General features: G+C 46.0%; 1 protein-coding gene across 4 annotated transcripts in view; it reads right to left on the reverse strand.

Moving 5' to 3' along the window:
* LOC130358755 (retinol dehydrogenase 7-like) overlaps window positions 1-23,774 on the reverse strand; it is a 39,109-nt gene that overhangs the window by 8,652 nt on the left and 6,683 nt on the right. The window contains exon 2 of one of the 4 annotated variants that reach the window (XM_056562500.1): window positions 1,610-1,696. The exons of 2 other annotated variants lie outside the window; for them this stretch is intronic. The gene's annotated coding sequence lies outside the window, so the exon portion shown is untranslated. Of the gene's footprint in view, window positions 1-1,609; window positions 9,419-23,774 lie in introns of those variants that run through there. One more of the 4 variants, XM_056562501.1, reaches the window with a different exon arrangement.

Raw genomic sequence — 23,774 nt, forward strand, 5'->3', positions numbered from 1 at the left:
TAAACCATATACTTCCTGAATGGCACAGCCTGGAGTTGGCAGAAGCACGAGGAGACCACTGAATTTCATGATTTTGAAATTTAACATTTTTAAATTGAAATTGAGGGTTTTGAAAGTGAACTTTTAACTCCCAAGTTTTAGTGTCCCAAGCCCCAGCGTGTGGGTAAAAAGGACCAAATCTAACAAGAAGTCACATGTCACATGGCAGCAAAATGACAGCGCCTGGAGGTGGCATCAGTAGGAGGAGACCATATAGTGTCTGAATGGCACAGCCAGGTGTTGGCTGAAGCATGAGAAGAGACCATGTAGTGTCTGAATGGCACAGCATGGAGTTGGTGTAAAATGAGGAGACAATAGGGCCTCACAATCTCTAAGAATAAAAAGAAGAATTTTTACATTACCATTGAAGATGTATGGCACCTAGTGCTACCATAAACATATATAGGTAATGTCCTAGGCCCAGCAGCATCATTAAACCATGTAGTTACTGAAGGAGACAGACTGGAGCTGGCTGAAGCATCAGTAAACCATGTATTGGATGAATGGCACAGCCTGGAGATGGCTGAAGCATGAGGAGACCATATAGTGCCTGAATAACACAGCCTGGAGTTGGCTGAAACATGAGAAGAGACCATGGCTGAGTGGCTGAATGAGACAGCCTGGAGGTGGCAACAGCAGCATCAGGAGTCCTGAAAATGACCCAGTGACAGATTGGTGAGGGGGGAAACTTTTCAAGATGGGTGTTGACCATGGTGGCCATTTTGAAGTCGGACATTTTGAATCCAACTTTTGTTTTTTCAAAAGGAAGAGGGTCATGTGACACATCAAACTTTTTGGGAATTTCACAAAAAAAACATTGACGTGCTTGGTTTTAACGTAACTTTATTCTTTCGTGAGTTATTTACAAGTTTCTGACCACTTATAAAATGTGTTCAATGTGCTGCCCATTGTGTTGGATTGTCAATGCAACCCTCTTCTCCCACTCTTCACACACCGATAGCAACACCACTAATTAAATGCTAGCACAGGCTTCCAGTATCTGTAGTTTAATGTTATTATCTACATTATATAAAAAGTTTTTTTGTGGCATTTTTTTATTCATTCTTTTGAGCCAAAGCCAGAAGTGGGTTTAAAAGGAACTAGACATATAAAGAAAATTCTTGCTACTCCTATTGAATGCAACTCCGGCGTTGGTATCAAAAACTGCAATGAAATAAAATACTGTGTGAAACCCCCCAACCCCAGTGGAAAGATTTGGACCATTTTTTTCTGTGTTTTTGGATCCACACTGGGTCTTGAATTCTTTCTTATCTATATTAAGTAATTTATTTTTGACATAATAAAAATGCTATCAGGGCAAGCAGATAAATATTGTGGGGGAAAAAATTATTGAAATTGACTCAAAATGAGAAAGGTCCTAGTGCATAATAGCTCACAAAACTAAATTACAATCTTTAGGAACATACAATTCTTTTTACTCATTCAACAATGCAGCAATTTTGATAGTAAATGCACTAACAATCCATAAAACTTGAGGGTTATTTAAGATCTAATAAAAAAAGAAAAAATTCCTCTCTGCATTATAAAGAATGTGTGAGCCTTACCTTACTTATTATCTCATGATGATAGTTCCATGTCAGTAGACAAATTTAGGAAGGATATTTTTATGTCTCCTTCTTCATGTCCTATCAGAAATCTGCAAATGATTAATCGTAAATCACATGACCTTATGCTGGCGTGTCACCAACTTCACTATGTTACAAGTTTGTAATCGGTTTTAGGATGTTGGCCAGAATGGACTGCAATGTATAAAGCAGCTGACTTAACCCCTTAAAGACCAGACAAGGTTATTTTCTCAACTTTTTCCCTTTTCTTCACCCTCTAAGAGCCATATCTTTTTGTTTGTCCATCCACAGAGCCGTATGAGGACTTGTTTAGATTTTCATTGGCACCCTTCATTTTACCTTATAATGTAATGTGATTATTTGTTAAAAGTAAGAGCTTCACCGGAGAAAAAATGAAGAATTACCGACCGAAGTTCACGGTAAGAGATGGTCAGTTTAGAGTTTAAAAAAAGAAAAAGGCAGCCCTCTAAGTTAATAAGGATAATAATTATGTTTATTTACAGTAAAATTAGCAATATACATCCTGTTCCAAATTATTATGAAAATATTTTTCTCATTACCCTAAATAATTTATGTAAATAACAGTCAGCATAATTCTCATGTTATCAACTATTAAGAGAACAATTCAAATTGTATTGAACAAACCTCCTAATGATAACAGTATTTTGTTAAACATAAAAACTAACAATGCACTGTTCCAAATATTACACACAGCAAGTTTCAAAGCACTTTATAGGTTGTAAAGAACTGAAAATTGTCATTTGTTGTGTTTGCAGCATATTTACTGAAATTAAAAGCTATTTCAATAAAACTTTTAACAACATTTTAACTTTTTAAACGGTCACGTTACATTTTAACGTAGCCTTATTTGACAGCAGCTTCACAAGTGTTGCATCCATTGAACTTGTGAGTTTTTGGACAATTTCTGCTTGAATTTGTTTGCAAGATGTCAGAATAGCCTCCCAGAGCTGCTGTTTGGATATAAACTGCCTCCTACCCTCATAGATCTTTTGCTTGATGCTCCAAAAGGTTCTTAATAGGAGGTTCTCAGGGGAGGATGGAGGCCACACCATGACTCTCTTTCCTTTTAACCCCATAGCAGCCATTGATGCAGAGGTATTCTTTGCAGCATGAGATGGTGCATTGTCATGGAAGAAGATGATTTTATTATGGAAAGCAGAGTTCTTCCTTATGTACCAGGGAAGAAAGTGGTCAATCAGAAACTCCACATACTTTGCAGAGGTCATCTTTACACCTTCGGGGACCCTAAAGGGGCCAACCTGCTCTCTTCCCATCATTCCGGCCCAAAACATGACTCCACCACCGCCTTGCTGACTTCGCAGCCTTGATGGAATAGGGTGGCCGTCCACCAACCATCCACTACTCCCTCCATCTGGACCATCCAGGGTTGCACAGCACTCATCAGTGAACAGGACTGTTTGAAAATTAGTCTACATGTATTTTTCTGCCCAATGCAGCTGTTTCTGCTTGTGAGAATTGGTTAGTGATGGCCGAATAGAAGGTTTATACACAGTTGTAAGACTCTGGAGGAATCTACACCTTGATGTCTGTGGGACTCCAGAGGCACCAGCAGCTTCAAATATCTTTTTGCTGCTATGTAATGGTATTTTAGCAGCTGCTCTCTTGATCCAATGCATGGATCTGGCAGAAATCTTCCTCAATGTGCCTTTATCTGCGCAAACCTGTCTGTGCTCTGAATCAGCCACAAATTGCTTAATAGTGTGATGATCACGCTTAAGTTTTCGTAAAAAATCTAATGTTTAATGTTTTCCTCATCCAAAGCATTGAACTATTTCACTGTTTTTGGCAGCAGAGAGACCCTTTTTCTTCCCCCTATTGTTGAACATGGTGCTCTGCTTAAGTAGTTTTTCCTTAAATTGGGCTCACCTGGCAATCTATTGTTTTCAGTGATCAAAAGAGCCCTGAGACACAATGCCATCCATGAGTTAAACTGAAAATAGAATTTGCATAATAATTTGGAACAGGGTGTATGCAGGTAAATAAAAGATAGATGTAATAGAAGAGAGACTGCTGGGCCCTTGTGGTCTACTCGCTGGTAAAAAGACAATATATACAATATGCAGTATACCCAGTAAAAGGAGATTCTTGTGTACTCACCGTAAAATCTCTTTCTCGTAGCCTTTACTGGGGGACACCTATACTGATAGGTATATGCTCTTGCCACTAGGAGGCGCTGACACTAGGAAAAAAAGTCGGCTCCTCCCTGGCAGGATACACCCACCTACTGGAAGTGAGGTAATCAGTTTTGTCACCAAGCAGTAGGAGAAGCCAACAAAGAAATATTTCTGAAGGACCACAGAAAGGAATCCTGGAGAAAAAAACAAAAACCGGAAAAGAAAATCCGGACAAAGAATGAAGAAATGGGTGGGTTTGGTATCCCCCAAAGAAGGCTACGAGAAAGAGATTTTACGGTGAGTACAAAAAAAAATCTCCTTTTCTTGGTCGCTCTTCATTGGGAGACACCTATACTGATGGGACTTATGAAAGCAGTCCCCTAGGGAGGGAAAAACAAACCAACAGCAAAAAGGGAATCAGTCCAAAGACCGAACCCACTCGAGCAGAGACAATCGAGGCCGACAAACTGAGCTCCCAGAAGAACGTCCATGGAGAAGGACTAGGTGCCAAGGAAGAGACCGTTCTATGTAGGGACTCCAAAGCTACGGTCCATAAAGAGAGACAAGAAAAGGTTGACTAGGAAGCCAGAAGGGCCGGAACCATTCTTGGAGGAGGTAGGAATCAACTCCAAGGAACACAGAACTAGACAGAGGGCTAACCAGGCTGGGAAACAAAAATGGAAGAGGGCACAAACAAGAGAACCCCATCCAGAGTCAACCAAGTCAAGAGAACATGGCAGAAAAAAAGACAGGGAGAGCGGCGTACGCCTGAGCAGAAGGCGAGTATGGAAGATGGAGACCAAAAAAACACTGGAAAAAAGAAAAAAGGATGGAGACTGGCTGTAGAGAGGCTGTGGAGAGGTGCAGAAAATCAATGACCAGAACAGCTGCAGACCAAAAACCTCTGTCCCAGGGGCCCGCCGCGAGCACCTGGGAGGAGAAAGAAGCTCGAGTAGAGTAATCCGGATGACCGAAACACCAACTGCCCCAGGAGTACATTGACCCATAAAGGAGGATACGGAAGGAATAAGGCCAAAAAGAGAGCAGAATGCCCTGAAAAGGGGAAACCTGGAACATCGGCGCATCCGACATGGGAAACGGAGGTTCCCGAGTTGCCTGGAAGACGTACTGAAGATGTAGAGTAAGTAAACCCAACATCCGTGAAAAGCTCCGGGTGACAAACTTCTACGTTTAGACAAGAAGAAGTGTGGTACAGAAAGACTGCCCCACAAACGGGACCGTGGAGAAGTCGGGGCAGGAGAGCTAACCTGCCCGACACCACAACCAGCCATAAGGCCCAAAGAACCAGAAGAGCCGACCTAGAAAAGACACACCACAGCATACTAGGATAGTGTCACAAAGACTAACCAGACATGAACCTCAGCGGTCTGAGCGGACTGAAGCAACATCCAGTCAGGACGGAAACGGAGGGGGAAACAAAAGGGTAGGTTACGCGAGAAGACTGTGGTGTCAGTGTAGCACAACTGACACCGACAAGGAAGGAGGATCAAACCCCTCCAGGGAGATTGCATCGAGGGAGGAGGATAGCAATGGCAGGACCCAAACAACAGACGGTGCTAGACCGTCTGTCGCCGAGCCATACATGAGTGCATAAACTCCTCCAACAGAGGAGAGTGCCAAGTCTGTATTAGCAGCAGTAGATAACCAAGAAAAAGGAAGAGAGCCAGGCTGCAAAAGTGCACAACTCAGCTGATTGCTCTCAGCAAAAAACAAGGGCCAAGCCAGGTACCCCACCTATATAGAGGAGGGGAAAACCCAGGCCCAGGCCCAGACCATGCCAAGCTCCCTGATCTCAGTACCCCCTGTGGAAGGGGGATGATCAAAGTGCTCTAGGCACTATAGGAGAAGTGAAATGCTGCCCGAAGGTAAGGGGACAAAGTACTGGGTGGACGTAGTCCCCAGGAACCCTGCAACAATATATCAAGGAATGGAGAAGCTAATTTGAGTCCTGACTACGAATGGAAGTAAGAAGCACACACACACCTAAAGCGTTTAGAGGAACACCTCATTGTGGTGTAACCCTGGACCAGAAGGGCATCAATTGAGCAATTCGGGTCATTTCCTAGGTGACAGAGCTGGTGTCTGAGCCACCCTACACAGGAACCCAGGACAGATACCTGGAGGCATGGAGGGGGCTGAACCGACTGTGTCGCCCCATCATGCCCCATGCCAGAGCAGAGGTGTTCGACCGCCTAAACCTGTGGAAACAAGATCACGGGAAGGCCACGGAATTCACGGGAATTGCACCCTTAGAAAATGGAACAGAGAGTGCTGCTCTTTCTGTGAAAGTCTATGGAACCTGCAGGAAACGCCCACACCCCAGCTCCAAATGGCGCCACACACCAGGACTGCTGTCGCAGACGCAAGAGATGAACAATGTATGTGGAGCAGGAAACAGGCAGACACAGTCTGACTGGCAAGTATAAAAGATCCAATGAAACCACAGAGACATTCTTTGGAACTTCACCTGGAAAATGAGTCACCGGACTGTAACTGCAGGAGAGGCAAGAATGGGGAAGGTGACCTGGCGGGGTAGAAAACCTACCTGGCTATCTGGCATAGGGACCATGGCCACAGCAGGTACTGTAGACAGAATCACACACAGAAAGTGGCTTACCAGCTTTCAGTCGTGAGAGCGGCAGGCATGTAGGGAGGAACCTGGTAAAGGAGGGAACCCGGCGAACCAGTATATAGTGCATTGTATAGGGCCTATGGAGCAACACTGGGAGACTCACTTGTAACTATACCTTGGCAGTGGATAACCTGAACTACCGTCCATGGTGTGGGAAGTGTATGGTAGTGGACTAGACGTAGTAGTAGTAGACCATGCAGACAACCATCGGGCTGACTGGTATAGGATTCCTGAATGCTCAGGGACACTCCATCGAACCCCCCTACAGAAAGTGGGGTATTGGAGTACGACAGAACTATTGAGCGACCTGGCGGTGTAAGGGACCCAGCAGATGAAAGTCTGGCTGACTGTCATCAGTCCCGAGTACCTGCAGGGACCCTCATCCAGAGTCCTTACACCAGCAGAGAGGTTCGGGAAACCTGGCCAAGCCCGTGGCAGCCCAGATATGGGAGACCGATGGCGATGGAGACCTTGCAGACAACAGTCTGGCTGAATAGGTACACTTCCAGGCGCTTGAAAAGGGGACAGCCAGATAGGCGATCACTGTGCCCCACTGCCGCATGTGGGAGAGAGGAGAGGCCTAGGAGCCATATATAGTATCCCCGCCACCTTGGGAGACCGGGGGAGGCTGAGGAGCCACTGACACTGATCTGAGGAAGGGGGTTGCTCCCCCGAAACGCGTCATCTGTGTACTTCATTGTCTTCTTATGCTCTAATAAACCACTCCGGTGTTTTACCAATACCTCTGGTTGGCTTCTACATTACTCTGGAACTAGCAGCGCCTCTGTAAGGGTCATATTTTCCTTCTCCGCCTCCACTTCAATCAGGATCGGATCTTTTCCTTTCCTGGGACCCAGGCTCAGCAGCAGTTCCGATCCTTCTGTCACCCACGGTGTGGGTTATATGCGAATACCTTATTCGCTCAAGGTGAGCGGCCATTACCTAAGGGGCAATTCCTGCCCGTTCACTGTGTTTGTTTTTATCTGTTATTCCTGTCTAGTGGTAACGCACAAGGCGCCTGTGTCGGTCTCTCCGTTTTTCTCTCCCACACTCAGGTGTATCCTATCTAGGGCCTATAGTGGTGACGAGTGATGAGTGACAGGCATCTGAGGAGACCATGCAGACCACTATCTGGCTTACTGGTATGGGTCCATAGTATCCAATGGGTCACTCCTTCAGACACCACACACAGCAGTGGGGTACCGGAACTCCAGCCGCAAATACATCATCTGTGTAATAAGTGGCAGGCGATGGAGGAAACCACGCAGACCACTGTCTGGCTTACTGGTATGAGTCCATAGTAGACAAAGGGTCACTCCTCGTCACCTTGCATCAGCAGTGGGGTATCAGAGTGCCAGCGGGAGCTGAGAGATGAGTGACAGAGACTACTGTCTGGCATACTGACATCAATACCAATCCTTGCCCACACAGCGACATTTCCACAGAGACCTCGCACTAGACGGGAGGATCCAGAGCCCTAGCGGCAGATGCAGCAGCCTGTGGAGGAGGGAATCATATTGTATGACACGCCAGAACACCCCCATGATGCGTGACTGGCGGACCTGACAGAGTGTCCTTAGTGACTGCCAGGAATACAAAAAACACTCTTGGGAGGGCACCCGACCAGTGTCTTGCCTCGGTAGGGAGGGACTGGAATTCGGCTGTGGGCACGATGGGCATGACATGGCATGGCACTCAGTGGTAGACACTGAATATATCCCCGACAGTTTCCGAGGGATCGAGAAATCCCTGGCAGTAACACGCCACGTTGATGCGTATATGTTCCCTGACAGAGTAAGAACCCTTCAGAAAATAGATACGCCAGAGGCATACCTCAACTGATAGTCTAAAGCAGCCCCCCGCACAGGGTTACTGAAGGAATAAAGCGGCCCACGATTCCATCCCTAGAAAAGGATATTAAACTGATAAAAACAGATGTGACATGCCAAGGCTGTTATAGCGCTTGGTCCGGCACAGCACAGCCACGTGTAATGGTGGCTGAGGAGCTGGGCATATGAGAGAAAGGGGACCCCTGGATGAGCAAGAGGGATGGAGAGGGGGAAGGGGGGTTGTAGTACATACTCACCCACTGCTCCATCTTCTTATACTATGTTAAAATAAAATAAGGCACAAAATTATTGTGTAAGAATTTATACAGACTACGTAAATAAACCATATGTGGCACTACAATTTTTCCTTAAAAAAAAGTTACATCTATAGTAATACAGCTTCATGCACATTTTGGGGGTGGGAAACATACCGAGGCTTCACTATTGTTTATGTGCCTGTTGGTGCTGCGCTGTCTTTCTTCCTTGCATAAACTCCGGTCTCAGCGCAGCGACGCAAGACTCCGCCCACAGTCAAAAAATGCAGGCTCATAATTAAACAAAAAACCCTCCAGAGTACGGATATTCATGGTGCGGCATAGTATGTTTTTAATATTTTTTTATTTCTGAGGAGGGTGGATGGGTTGTTGCGGGATAGTTGGGGTGCAGCTATTTAGTGCCAGGCAGAGTGTCACCTGATGCGGTAGGCGCAACTGGACAACTTTAACTTGGACTTGTATAAGGCTAAGTTTCTACTTGTTTGTTTTTTTAAACGCCCAGAAAAACGGCAATTCTTCCGCATGGTGTTTTTTCGGCCAAAAAACGCTGCGGCCAGATGTTAGCTGTAAATCAATGAGAAATCGCAAAATTCTTTTTCCACTTGGCGTTTTTCAATTTGGTGTTTTTTTTATCCTTTTGGTGTTTTTTTCACTCTTTTTTGGTGTTTTTCAGCTCCTTGGCGGTTTTGCTAAATCGCAGCATGTTGAACCACTGGCGTTTTGCTTCCCTGAAATCGTGGGTTTTAACTTTGGCATTTTTTCAGGTGTTTTTTATTCTCTTTTGGACTTTAGCGATCCAAAAAAGTGATGGAGATACCTTTTTTTAAATAAAATTTTGTAGGGTACCATTAAAAAAATTATAAAAAAGATACAGTAGTTATGGAAAAATGTATACTTGTGGTCGGTGCTCATAGAAATAGCGAGCCTACCTAACAGAACCTCATACCAAACTCCTATTCCTATTAATCCTGTAACCTATCTAGGCAGTTAGATGTGTGCCATATACTGCCGCGTAGGAGTACACCTGAAAAAATAGAGGGCATACCCTGATGTGTAATGATAGTCATGGAGTGAAATGATATTGAGGGAGGGTTGGGTGGGACGTGAAGAACCCGCGGCGTCAGACACAGGAGCTGCCGCGGGTTCTTATAGCGAAATCCCCGCCCCTCCCACAAACACAGGCTAATAATAATTAGCCTTCACACTTGTGGTCGGTGCTCATAGAAATAGCGAGCCTACCTAACAGAACCTCATACCAAACTCCTATTCCTATTAATCCTGTAACCTATCTAGGCAGTTAGATGTGTGCCATATACTGCCGCGTAGGAGTACACCTGAAAAAATAGAGGGCAAAACTCATAATGAGAACAAAGCGCTATTAGCTCACATAGTAATCACCACACCGATAACTGAAATGCATCATCCATTTCTGACTATGGACTGGGGGTGCAGTGCACGTAATAATGGATTTCTAATGCCCCCTATTTCTTATTCACGTTAGCTGGCACATCATGACGTGGCGTTGGAACAGCTGCCCCAAAGCCTGGCGAGTGGCTGAATACAACGGACGGATCACAACCAAATGATTTAATAAGAATACGTACATGTTTGACAAACCGCGTAGTGGTGGTGAGTGCCGCCCCCCTAAACAACTACAGCGGCGGCAGCTCCCCGTCGAATCCTTGACGTGCTGAAAGCAAGCTGCAACACTCGAGCTGAGCGCCACTTGTGTAATTTGGAAATACCGTATGATGATAACTTGACCGAGCAAAGACGTTTCGCTACTACACAATTTCAATGCGTAATGATCTGCATCCCATCAAAGTGCATGTAACTTCTGCCATGCATCTGCAAGTAAATTCCTCAGGCCTTAACTTTAGCCGTCCGATAGCCCAAATGGGGAATCACCTAAGGCTACAGCTAACCAACCAGCCAAAATCATGCGAACCTCCCTCTTTGTGTACCAATCAAGGCAGAATGATGCATGGGACACAAATAATGATGTCCTGTCAGGGCAAAACAATGTGGTATTATTCTGGATACCTTGAAGAGTGGCAAAACCCGATGAATACAAATAGGAATGGAATGGCATGCGAGACATCATCTGGGTATCGAATGTAGCGTGAGTATTCAAGGCTGCGTGTAGAAGGCTCTCTGTGAGCTGTAGACGTGACAAGCCTAAGAGAACAAACCCTATGCCCGTATGCACCACGTCAAGTGCCAACTTTTTTTTTTTTTTTTTCCTTTTTTAAATAACTACCTAGTCGCCAACCTAGACCTGTGACAGGTTGTCACTGTAACCAACCTGTGAATGTGATCGGCAATGCGACCACTTAAGCCGAAAACGTGACGATGAGACTCAACCAACATGTAATTACTACCATCGTCAACCTAAACCGATACAAACAAAGCTCTACTAAACCAAGCTATGTCCCTGTATGCAGACCCGAATGCTAATTAAACAAATGAAAACGTAATGATGTTGTCACCCACCTGAAGTCGTGTCAGGTAGAAACTGAACCGACCTGTGACAAGCCGGAAATGAAAGACTCAACCAAATATGTAACTAATAGTACAATCGTTAACCTGAAGCCAAGACAGGTTGTAACCATGATTAAAATATAGACGAGGCAACTCACAATGAAAATAAGCTATATCCCTTGTAGCACCACCTGACTACTGAATAACACAACACATAACATGACATTGCCGACAACCTGAAGTCGTGTCAGGTTACAGCTGAAGCGACCTGTAGACGTGACAGGCCGAAAAACGAAAGACTCAACCAAATATGTAACTAATAATATGACCGTAACCTGAAGCCACGATGGGTTGTAACCACGACAGTAACAAACTAAGCAATTCTCAATGAACAAACGCAATATATAATGACATTATTGCCAACCTGAAGACGAGTCAGGTTGTATTCGGACTGACCTGTAGACGTGACTGGTCTAGCCGAATAAAAGCCTCATCCAACATATATAGCTACTAGTATTTACGTGGCAAATAATAAACATAACATGACATTGCCGACAACCTGAAGTCGTGTCAGGTTACAGCTGAAGCGACCTGTAGACGTGACAGGCCGAAAAAACGAAAGACTCAACCAAATATGTAACTAATAATATGACCGTAACCTGAAGCCACGATGGGTTGTAACCACGACAGTAACAAACTAAGCAATTCTCAATGAACAAACGCAATATATAATGACATTATTGCCAACCTGAAGACGAGTCAGGTTGTATTCGGACTGACCTGTAGACGTGACTGGTCTAGCCAAATAAAAGCCTCATCCAACATATATAGCTACTAGTATTTACGTGGCAAATAATAAACTGAAACCTATACCCTCGTATACACGACCCAAATGTTAACAAAACATGGTGACCCACCGAATAATGCGTGCCCGGACTCGCACAATGCTGAAAAAACCTGCTCAGTCTCAAAGACATGGGTAAATTGCCTAAACATCATAACATAACATATGCATGAGCGAGCATATGTAGTGAAAAATTATGAGAAGATACACCGAACAACTTAAATCAACTACAAGAGCATATCCATAGAACAGATTAAGTGAGTACGCACAAAACTTTGAGCGTGTGCACTTGACAACTATGTAAGCGAATATACAGAACAAACTATTTGCGCGCACGCACAGGACTAAATCAACGTATGCCAAAACAACTATGCTCGTATGCACAGAACTAAGTGGACATATGCCGTACAAATGTGTGTGCGTATGCATAGAATAACTCGGAGCGTACATACAGAACAAGCTATATGGGCATAAGCACAGACTAACTATGCGAACATGCAGGAACAAACTACATGCTGGTATGTACGGAACATGCTATGTGGGCACCTAATAATCATGTGAGCGTACGCGCCGTACAATATTATGTGCGCGTATCCAAAAAATGAACTATGGATGTATGCCCAAACTACTGTGCACATATACACCGGATGACCCGTATGCGGGTATGCAGGGCTGCCACGACAACTCAAGAACAGGGCGATGAGAGTATGCACTGAAACCCTGAGCGTATAGACCGAATAAATTATGTGCGAATACACAAACAAACTATATGAGCGAACGCCCAGAATAAACTATGCACGTAAACCCGGCGCTACTATACACAAATATGCACAGAACAATTATGTGCATATGTACAGAAACTATGTTGTAAAACAGCCATGAGCGACTGTACCAACAAACTTGACGAACTTATAGTCATGCTAACCACATGCGCACATGCACAACCAAAGCACATGCACGTTTGGTCAACACCAATAACCAACGATATGCATGGATGCAGTAACTATATGACCACATGCCTACGCACAAGACAACACTCCGTGCACTGTACGAGCATGTGTGTGGTACAAATGCTACAAGCCCAATAACCCGCGCAAACACTGCAGTGTATGTAGCACGCATGCCACGAGCGCACGCACAGCATGGCTCCCACGAACATCCGTGCAATACAACCCTACGAGCGTGCACAATAAAAACTTACGAGCGTGTTTACCGTACAACACCTACGAGCGGGTGTACAGTATAAATACTACGAGCGTGTGTACCGTACAACACCTGCGAGCGAGTGTACAGTATAAATACTACGAGCGTGTGTATCGTACAACACCTACGAGCGTGTGTACTGTCTAAATCCTACGAGCATGTACAGTACAAAACCCTACGAGCGCGTATACAGTGTAAACCTACAAGCGTGTGAAGCATATATATATCCTACGAGCGTGTGTACTGTATAAATCCTACGAGCATGTACAGCACAAACCCTACGAGTGTGTGTACAGTATAACCCGACGAGCGTGTGTACAGTATAAACCTACGAGCGTGTACACAGTATAATTCCTACGGGAATGTGTACAGAATCAACCCAACAAGCACGTGTGTAGTATAATCCTACCAGCATGTACAATATAAACCCTACAAGCATGTGCAATTGTGTACAATATAAATCCTACAAGTATGTGCAAGCGTGTGTACAGTATGAATCGAACGAGCGAGTGTACAATATATATGCTATGAGCGTGTGCCGTATAAATGCTACGGGTGTCTGTACAGTATAAATGCTACGAACATGTGTACAGAATTAATGCTACTAGCGTGTGTACAGAATAAATGTTGCTAGTGTGTGTACAGTATAAATGCTACGAGCGTGTGTACAGTATTAAAGTAGTGAGCGTTTGTACAGTATAGATGCTACTAGCGTGTGTACAGTATTAATGCTACTAGCGTGTGTACAGTATTAATGCTACTAGCGTGTACAATATTAATGCTACGAGCGTGTACAGTATTAATGCTACGAGCGTGTACAGTATTAACGCTACGAGCGTGTACAGTATTAACGCTACGAGCGTGTGTAGTGTGTAAATGCTACTAGGGTGTGTACAGTATGAGAACTACAAGCATGTGTACAGTATATAAGCTACTAGCGTATGTACAACAAAGAAATGCTACGAACGTGTGCACAGTATTATTGCTAGGAGCGTGTGCACAATATATAATTTCTACGAGAGTGTGTACAGTATAAATGCTGCAAGCGTGTGTACAGAACGCCCACTGCAACCTAACAATAACCTAACTTACACAATCAACTGACAAAAGCGAAGATCGCTTTTTTTTTTTTTTTTTTTATATACCCCTACTGTAACGTGCAAAGCGGAGCAGTCAGAGAGCGAGCTGACATATAATTAACCCCTTACAGAAATGCGCAGAGCAGTCAGAGAGCGAGCTGACATATAATTAACCCCTTACAGTAATGCGCAGAGCGGAGCATTCAGAGAGCGAGCTGACATATAATTAACCCATACTGTAACATACAGAGCGGAGCAGTAAGAGAGCGTGCTGGCATATATTTAACCCCTACTGTAATGTGCAGAGCGGAGCAGTCAGAGAGCGAGCTGACATACCATAAACCCCTACTGTAACGAGCAAAGCGGAGCAGTCAGAGAGCGAGCTGACATATAATTGACCCCTTACAGTAATGCGCAGAGCGGAGCAGTCAGAGAGCGAGCTGACATATAATTAACCCCTTACAGAAATGCGCAGAGCGGAGCAGTCAGAGAGCGAGCTGACATATAATTAACCCCTTACAGTAATGCGCAGAGCGGAGCAGTCAGAGAGCGAGCTGACATATAATTAACCCCTACTAAAACATACAGAGTGGAGCACAGTACTACCAGCGTCCACGCAGATACTACAAGCGCATGCACTACATGAACGCTACTAGCACAACATTGTGATGTGGCCTGAACCAGCCCATATGTGAATGGCATAGCCCTAGCTGGCTGTCCAGCCCCAGGCCCTGTCATATAACAAAACATTATAGCATGGCCCGAGCTGGTGACTACCCCACATTGAATGCCGTGTTTATGTAGCGTGGCTCAGGCTGGCAACTACCTCATATTAAATGCCGCGTTTGTGCAGCGTGGCCTGAGCTGGCAACTATCCCATATTAAATGCCGCGTCTATGTAGCGTGGCCCAAGCTGGCAACTACCCCATATTAAATGCCGTGTTTATGTAGCGTGGCTCGAGCTGGCAACTACCCCATATTAAATGCCGTGTTTGTGTAGCGTGGCTCGAGCTGGCAACTATCCCATATTGAATGTTGCGTTTATGTAGCGTGGCTCGAGCTGGCAACTAACCCATAAAAATGCCGCGTTTATGTAGCGTGGCTCGAGCTGGCAACTAACCCATATAAAAAGCCGCGTTTATGTAGCGTGGCTCGAGCAGGCAACTAACCCATATTAAATGTTGCGTTTATGTAGCGTGGCTCGAGCAGGCAACTAACCGATATTAAATGTTGCGTTTATGTAGCGTGGCTCGAGCAGGCAACTAACCAATATTAAATGCCGCGTTTATGTAGCGTGGCTCGAGCTGGCAACTAACCAATATTAAATGCCGCGTTTATGTAGCGTGGCTCGAGCAGGCAACTAACCCATATTAAATGCCGCGTTAGTGTAGCGTGGCTCGAGCGGGCAACTAACCCATATTAATGCCGCGTTAGAGTAGCGTGGCTCGAGCAGGCAACTAACCCATATTAATGCCGCGTTAGTGTAGCGTGGCTCGAGCAGGCAACTAACCCATATTAATGCCGCGTTAGTGTAGCGTGGCTCGAGCAGGCAACTAACCCATATTAATGCCGCGTTAGTGTAGCGTGGCTCGAGCAGGCAACTAACCCATATTAATGCCGCGTTAGTGTAGCGTGGCTCGAGCAGGCAACTAACCCATATTAATGCCGCGTTAGTGTAACGTGGCTCGAGCTGGCAGTTATCTATTTACTAAACACTGCGCTATGTAGCGTGGCCCGAGCCGGCCGCAGAATGGGCCGGGCTGAACGGGGGGACCCCCGCGCTCTGACTTACCTTCAGAGCAAAAGGAAGGCCAGGATTCGCTACCCCCGCTCAGTCCGGCCGCTTAACCACACCTCTAATAATCGAGCCCCCAGAAAATTATAAACACCAGGGCTGGACTGACTGAGGTCCCCCCGAAGCTGCGGCTTACCTCCGGAGCGAGGAGGGCGCCGCCGCATGCCTCAGTCAGTCTCAGCCACTTACCCACGCCAACTCGGAGCGAACTTCCGGTCAGCTGACCCGACAGTCAGCTGACCATCGATGACGTGAAGAACCCGCGGCGTCAGACACAGGAGCTGCCGCGGGTTCTTATAGCGAAATCCCCGCCCCTCCCACAAACACAGGCTAATAATAATTAGCCTTCACACTTAACGAAATTTATCTTTTTTATAACAAAATGTTTATACATTTTTAAACAGGGATCAATTTATGTGGGCGGGCAGGGCACTAAAAAATATAGCAGACAATAACAAAAATGTAGTGTGTGTGTTTTTCACTTTTTTTTCTTTTTTTTTTTTAGATGGTACTACTACTATTACCCTATTACCAGCATGGAACACACACTATTCCATGATGGGAGTAGTAGTACCTGCAGTTAAGGAAAGATCACAGCAAGTGTCACTCCTGACATCCGCTGTGATCATCCATAATATTGCAGAGATGTGGAGCGGCTCTATACCGCGCTCGCATCTCTGCTCTATACTCCAGCCAGTCATGTGAATAGAACATCACTCATTCATATTTTCCTCTGAGAGCTGTGATTGGCTGCAACCATCCGGCCAATCCCCACTCTGAACGGAAAATATGAATGAGTGATGTTCTATTCACATCACTGGCCGGAGTATAGAGCAGAGATGCGAGTGCTGTTATTACGCCGAGCGCTCCGGGTCCCCTCTCCTCCCCGGAGTGCTCACAGCGTTCTCCTGTTCGCAGCGCCCCGGTCAGACCTGCTGACCGGGTGCGCTGCGATAATGTCCCCAGCCGGGATGCGATTCGCGATGCGGGACGCGCCCACTCGCGATGCGCATCCCGACCCGCTTACCAGACTCGTTCCCCATCTGTGCTGTCCCGGCGCGTGTGGCCCCGCTCCCTAGGGCGCGCGCGCGCCAGGTCTTTGCGATTTAAAGGGCCGGTGCGCCACTGATTGGCGCATGGGTTTTAATCAGTATCTTCACCTGTGCACTTCCCTATAATACCTCACTTCCCCTGCACTTCCTTGCCGGATCTTGTTGCCATTGTGCCAGTGAAAGCGTTTCCTTGTGTGTTCCTAGCCTGAGTTCCAGACCTCCTGCCGTTGCCCCTGACTATGATCCTTGCTGCCTGCCCTGACCTTCTGCTACGTCCGACCCTGCTCTTGTCTACTCCCTTGTACCGTGCCTATCTCAGCAGTCAGAGAGGTTGAGCCGTTGCCGGTGGATACGACCTGGTTGCTACCGCCGCTGCAAGTCCATCCCGCTTTGCGGCGGGCTCTGGTGAAAACCAGTAGCAACTTAGAACCGGTCCATAGACACGGTCCACGCCAATCCCTCTCTGACACAGAGGATCCACCTCCAGCCTGCCGAATCCTGACAGCTGTATAGAGCCGCTCCACATCTCTGCAATATTATGGACAATTGCATTGGGCAATATGTCTATTAGTGCAGGTGCTACTACTCCCATAACAATGGTTCCATGCTGGGAGTGGTAGTACTACCTAAAAAAATTCAAAAAAGAGAGAAAAAAAAGTGATTTTTTTTCCCATCACTACTGCATCCTTTTTTTTTTTTTTTGGTACCCAACAAATTTTGAGTACCCAAAAAAACTCCAAAGGGGCCAAAAATGCGATTACCACACAAATGAAAAACCGCCAGAAGAAACGCCAGATGCAGGAAATTGCACTGGCGTTTTTCCAGGCGTTTATTTCAAACCAAAAGACGCAGGACAAAAAAACAAGTAGAAACTTAGCCTACATATTTTTTAAGGGTATTACTTGTATTTTTATGCCCACTCATATTTTTTTGCTTCCTGGAATCTGAATCTGGGTGGGGTGAGATTAAAATGTATTGAGTAACATAAATTACAATTTCTCATCTGCTGGTGTGTGCCACTACTAGCTAAATGAAAGCCATTTCTGTCAACAGCCTCAAATATTGTCGTGTGGCACAACATTATTTTAGGCACAGGAATATATCAAGTGATGTGATATAGCAACTGTGTTCATATGGCAGAATTTCGGCACAAAATTCTGCATGAATTTATATCCAGTTCACTTCAATGTGATTCCGCTGTCCCATTCACACAACAGAATTTCTGTGACCGTAGAGATACAGCCGTTGGCTGTCCGGACATGCTGGGCATTGTAGTTTTGCAACAACTGAAGGTCCACAGTTTGGAGAGCACTTCTCTCTAGCATGGACATATGTGAGCTTTCTATGGTAGGTGGTGGTTGTAGATGTCTGGTTATCTACTCTGTGAAGAATGAGGAGCTCCAGCTGTGTCTGATCTTCTTACAATCACAGAATTGTGATGTCATAGAGCTGTATGATGTCATGGGGCAATGTGACGTCCTGCCAGTTACAGGCCTCAGTGGTCTTGTGCTTCCAATAATTGGCTGCAGCAGTCACATGGTATATGGGCATACCATCCCAACATCATCATACCTTTTCACATTAGATACATTCAGGGGAAAGTCTAATCACATTGCAGCTTTTATTTTGCAAAAGCAATAGAAGAAATGAAGAAGTAGAAGACAGGGTCGATATTTTGTCTGACAATTCAGGGAATCAGCCAGAAGGGTGTTAACTTAGTTTTAATAAAGGGAGTGACTATTATTGAAGTCCATGAATAATACACAAACCCTGACAAAATAATCCCACCCATCACCTGACATTTATTACAACTATTAAAATTAAGATCACGCCCATCTGACTAATTCCCTAAATTGTCAGACAAACTACAAAGCATCATCATATCTCAGGAATGGAAGGGTGAATCAAGAAACTGTAAAAATGTCTGTGATCAGGGCCCCCTAAGCAATTGAATGATAATGCAATCTCATCTTTGGGATGGCCACAGGTCCTTTTTAAGTATGTCAACTTGCACAAGGAGGCAGATGACGACAGTTAGCTATGAAATGGGCACTGTCAGATACAATGACTTTTAACCCCTTAAGGACGTAAATGTACGTCCTGGTGAGGTGGTACTTAACGCACCAGGAAGTACATTTACGTCCAAGCTGTTTTATGCCGCAGCGGAACCCAACAGCGTTATTCTGTGAAGATGCCTGCTGTTTTCTAACAGCAGGCATCTTCACACAATGCCTAGGGGGGACTTAATCCCCTCCTGTAACGGCGATCGCCGTGATTGGACAGAACATTCATACTGTCTTATCACGGCGATCTGGGGACATTGCGACCCCCCGATGACCCCGGAGTGGATAAAATCGCGGTAATTGGAGCTGTCCGACACAGCTCCAATCACCGCTCACTAAAGGAGGGAGTTGGAAGGATAGCCACCCCCTCCGATCACTGCGAATGGCCGGCCCAGACCGGTCTGGCCAATCGCAGCGCTCTGCGGTGTTTGAATATCTCCTCCCCGCGCTTTGCCCGCTCACTCGAGTTCGGGCACAGCGCGGGGAAGGAGTTCAGCGGCGGCTGCGGCGGGTACCTGAAGATCTGCAGGTCAACGGCGGCGATCAGCGGGAGACCGGGCGGTGCGCGGCGGAGCCTGGAGGAGACCATCCACACTGCGCGGTAAAGAAGATCTGCGGCGGCTGCGGCAGGTACCTCTTAGCGGCGATTCCCGGCGGGAGATCGGGCAGCGAGTGGCGGAGCCCGACGGAGCCCATCTGCTCTGTGCGGCAGCTTGTTGGTAAGTGAGGGTGAGCTGTAGAGCAGGCAGGGACAGTTCTGCACCTGCACTGCTCTGTGGGTCTGTGTGACCCATCAGAGCATTTGCAGTAGCAGCCTGCACCCATATTTTTCGTGGGTGCAGTGTTTTTTGTAATTTTCTCATTTCTTTCCTTTTTTTTTTCTTTTTTCTTTGCTTTTTATTTTTTTTTTATTTTTTTATTTTTCCTTTCTTGCAGCTTTTTTTTCTTCTTTTTTGCGGTCCGTGCCAACAGTCGCAGTTCTGCACTGTGTGGCCAGACCGCACCCTACTGTTGTGCAAGCACTACACTACAATACACTATTACACTATTCACAAATAAAGTTAGTGAAAACACTACATTTACACACACGCACACTTACACACCCCCCGAATCGCCCCCCTGTCCCATCCCGTCCCCCCCACAAAAATTATAATGTCCAGTAGAGGGTCCATGTTTTTGGCGGAGGAGGCATACGCCATGCTTGCCTCTGACTCCGAATCCGTCAGTGATGGGGAAGAGGAAGACCCTACCTTCCTTTTTTCTTCCTCTTCCTCATCATCCAGTGAAGATGAACCCCCCAGGCGGCGGCGCTTGCCCCGGGCAATGCCGGGGGAGGCTCCCCAAACTAGTAGCCCTGGCCCCCGTATGGTGTTCCCTGTCCACCGTACAAGTTTCCCTGGCCCCCCTATATGTGACCCCGTCTGGACCCCAGCTCCAGACGATTATGCGCCACTGATTCCTGGGTTTTCTGGCCGCCCAGGAATCCAAATTGACACCACAGGCCTCACTGAAATTGACTTTTTTACGTTTTTTTTCAGTGAGGACTTTGTCAATTTGATGGTGGCGCAAACAAACTTGTATGCCGAACAGTTTGTGGCCCAGCATCCCAATGCTTTTTTGGCTAGGCCCGACAGATGGACCCCCACCAATGCAGCTGAGATTAGGACATTTTGGGGCCTCATGCTGCATATGGGCCTGGTCAAAAAGCCGTCTATTAGGCAATACTGGAGTGAGGATGTTCTGTATCACACTCCCCTCTACAGTATGGCCATGACACGGCCACGCTTTGAGGCAATCCTCAAATGTTTGCATTATTGATAATGCAACGTGCCCGTCCCGAAATGATCCCACATATGACCGCCTATTCAATATCAGGCCGGTCATAGATCATTTCAGTAAAAAAATTGCAGAGGCATATGTCCCCCAAAAGCAGGTGGCCATTGACGAGTCCCTTATTAGCTTCAAAGGTAGACTCCATTTCCGTCAGTACATTCCCAGTAAAAGGGCAAGGTATGGCGTGAAATTATACAAGCTCTGTGAGAGTACCTCAGGGTACACTTACAGATTTAGGGTGTACGAAGGGAAGGATTCCCGCATTGAACCCCCAGAATGCCCCCCCATCCTGGGAGTTAGTGGGAAAATTGTGTGGGAACTGATGTACCCACTGCTTGATAAAGGTTACCACTTATACGTGGATAACTTTTATACAAGCATCCCCCTCTTCAAGTCTCTTTCCGCCAGAGCCACTGCTGCTTGTGGCACTGTGCGGAAAAGTCAGCGAGGCCTTCCAACAAATCTATCACCAATCCCTAGGGGTGAATATAGGTCCGTTACTAGTGAAAATCTTCTGTTGGTCAGATATAAGGACAAGAGGGATGTCCTTATGCTGACCACCATTCACGGTAATGGCAGCACCCGTCACTGTACGAGGTACCACTAATACGGTCCTCAAACCGGATTGTGTCCTGGGGTACAATCAGTATATGGGAGGAGTTGATCTCTCAGATCAAGTCCTCACCCCATATAACGCCATGCGCAAGACCAGAAGATGGTACAAAAAAATAGCATTGTACATGGTCCAGAGGGCATTATACAACGCTTTTGTACTATTCCGCAGCGCAGGCAACGCAGGGACATTCCTGCAGTTCCAGGAGGTAGTGATCAAGACCCTGATCTTTGGTGACCAGGAAGGAGCGGGCCCAAGTACCTCTGGAACTGTAGGCCCGCGTATTGTACCAGGGCAACATTTTCCAGGAGAGGTCCCCCCCACTGGAAAAAAGGGACGGTCCCAGAAAAGATGCCGAGTTTGTGCTAAAAAAGGGAAAAGAAAGGACTCCATTTTCCAGTGTGACACCTGTCTTGAAAAACCAGGCCTCTGCATCAAAGAATACTTCAAGGCGTATCACACGTCTGTGGAGTATTTATGACTTGCCCCATTTTTATTCTTCCCCAAATTTAAGTGCGTTGCACACGAGCCATGCGGCGTTGTACACCACTTTTTTGTTCTTTTCCAATGCATTGGTGACGTTGTACAGGAACCTGGGACCGCGGCTATGTACAGCGATTTTCCGACGCATTGGCAACACAGGGACATTCCAGTCCCTGGTTGTAATAATCCCCCAAAAGTCCCAAGAACGTTGATCCAGGGATTTATTCTGATTGCCATATTTGGAGTCGGGAAGGAATTTTGCCCACAGCTATTGCAAAACTATAACTCCCAACATGCTAGGAGTCACAGTTTTGCAACAGCTGGAGGCACCCAAGTTGGGAAACACTGACATAGGCGGAGATTTACTAACTGCAGTGTTTTGGTACACCGCATGTAAGTAAAACTCTGCAACTATCAGCCACCCCTATGCAAATCACTAATTTAAAGAGGTATTCCGGGGTCTGGAAGGTTATTTTAACCTTTTTTCATCTTATCCCCTATCCAAAGGATAGGGAATAAGATGAATGATCACAGGGGTCCCGCCGCTAGGGACACCTGCGATCTTAGCGCAGCACCCAGCATAGTTTGTAACCGCTGCTTCCGGGACGGGGCGTGACTGCCGGGTGCAACTTCCCAGATGGCCGTCACGCCCCCCTCCCATAGAAATTAATGGAGGGGGCCTGACGTGATCACGCCCGGTCCCAGAAGCATCGCCAGCAAACTATGCCAAGGGCTGTGCCAAGATCGCAGGGGTCCACAGCGGCGCAACCCCGGCGATCATTCATCTTATCCCCTATCCTTTGGATAGGGGATAATATGGAAATAGGTTAAAATAACCTACCAGACCCTGGAATACCCCTTTAAGCCACAAATGTGCATGGCACTCTCTCACTCCTGAGTCCTGTTGCATGTGCTTGGCAACAGGACCACAGGACCACATATGGGGAATTTCTGTCCACGGGAGAAATTGCTTCACAATTTTGGGAGGGCTTTTTCTACTTTTACCTTTTGTGAAAACGAAAAGTTGGGGCTATACCAGCATACTTTTACGTTTCACAAGAGGTAAAAGAAGAAAAAGACCCCCAAATTTGTAAAACAAATTTGTAAAAAAAAGACCCCCCAAATTTTTCTCCCCAGTACAGAAATAACCCATATGTGTATGTAAAGTGCTCAGCGGGTGCACAACAAGGCTCAGGAATGAGAGCACACCATGTACATTTTAGGCCTAAATTGGTGATTTTTACAGGATTGGCTAATAGTTGAAGCTTTTCTGACATAAACTCCCCCCAAAAAAACACCCACATGTGACCCCATTTTGGAAACTACACCCCTCAAGGAATGTAACAAGGGGTGCAGTGAGCATTAGGACCTTACAGGTGTCTGACAGATTTTTGGAACAGCGGCAGTGAAAATTAAAAAAAAAATTACTTTTTCCGCTAACCTGTTGCTGTTGCCCCAAATTTTTCATTATCACAAGGGATAAAAAGAGTAAAAAGCACCCGAAAATTTGAAAGACAATTTCTCCCAAATATGGAAATACCCCATATGCCGATGTAAAGTGCTCTGCTGGCGCACTACAGGTCTCAGAAGGAATGGAGCACCACTGGGCTTTTTGGATAGTAGATTTAGCTGGAATGGAGGCATGTTCTGTTTGCAAGGCCCCCATTATGCCAGGGCAGTGGAGACCCCCCACAAGTGACTCGGGTGAAATGGGGCTATAGATTTTGGGGGGCTTTTTCTCCTATTACCCCTTGTGAAAATGAAAAATTTGGAGTAACACCTTCGTTTTA

This window comes from Hyla sarda, chromosome 2 (assembly GCF_029499605.1).
Source record: "Hyla sarda isolate aHylSar1 chromosome 2, aHylSar1.hap1, whole genome shotgun sequence".
NCBI lineage: Eukaryota > Metazoa > Chordata > Amphibia > Anura > Hylidae > Hyla > Hyla sarda.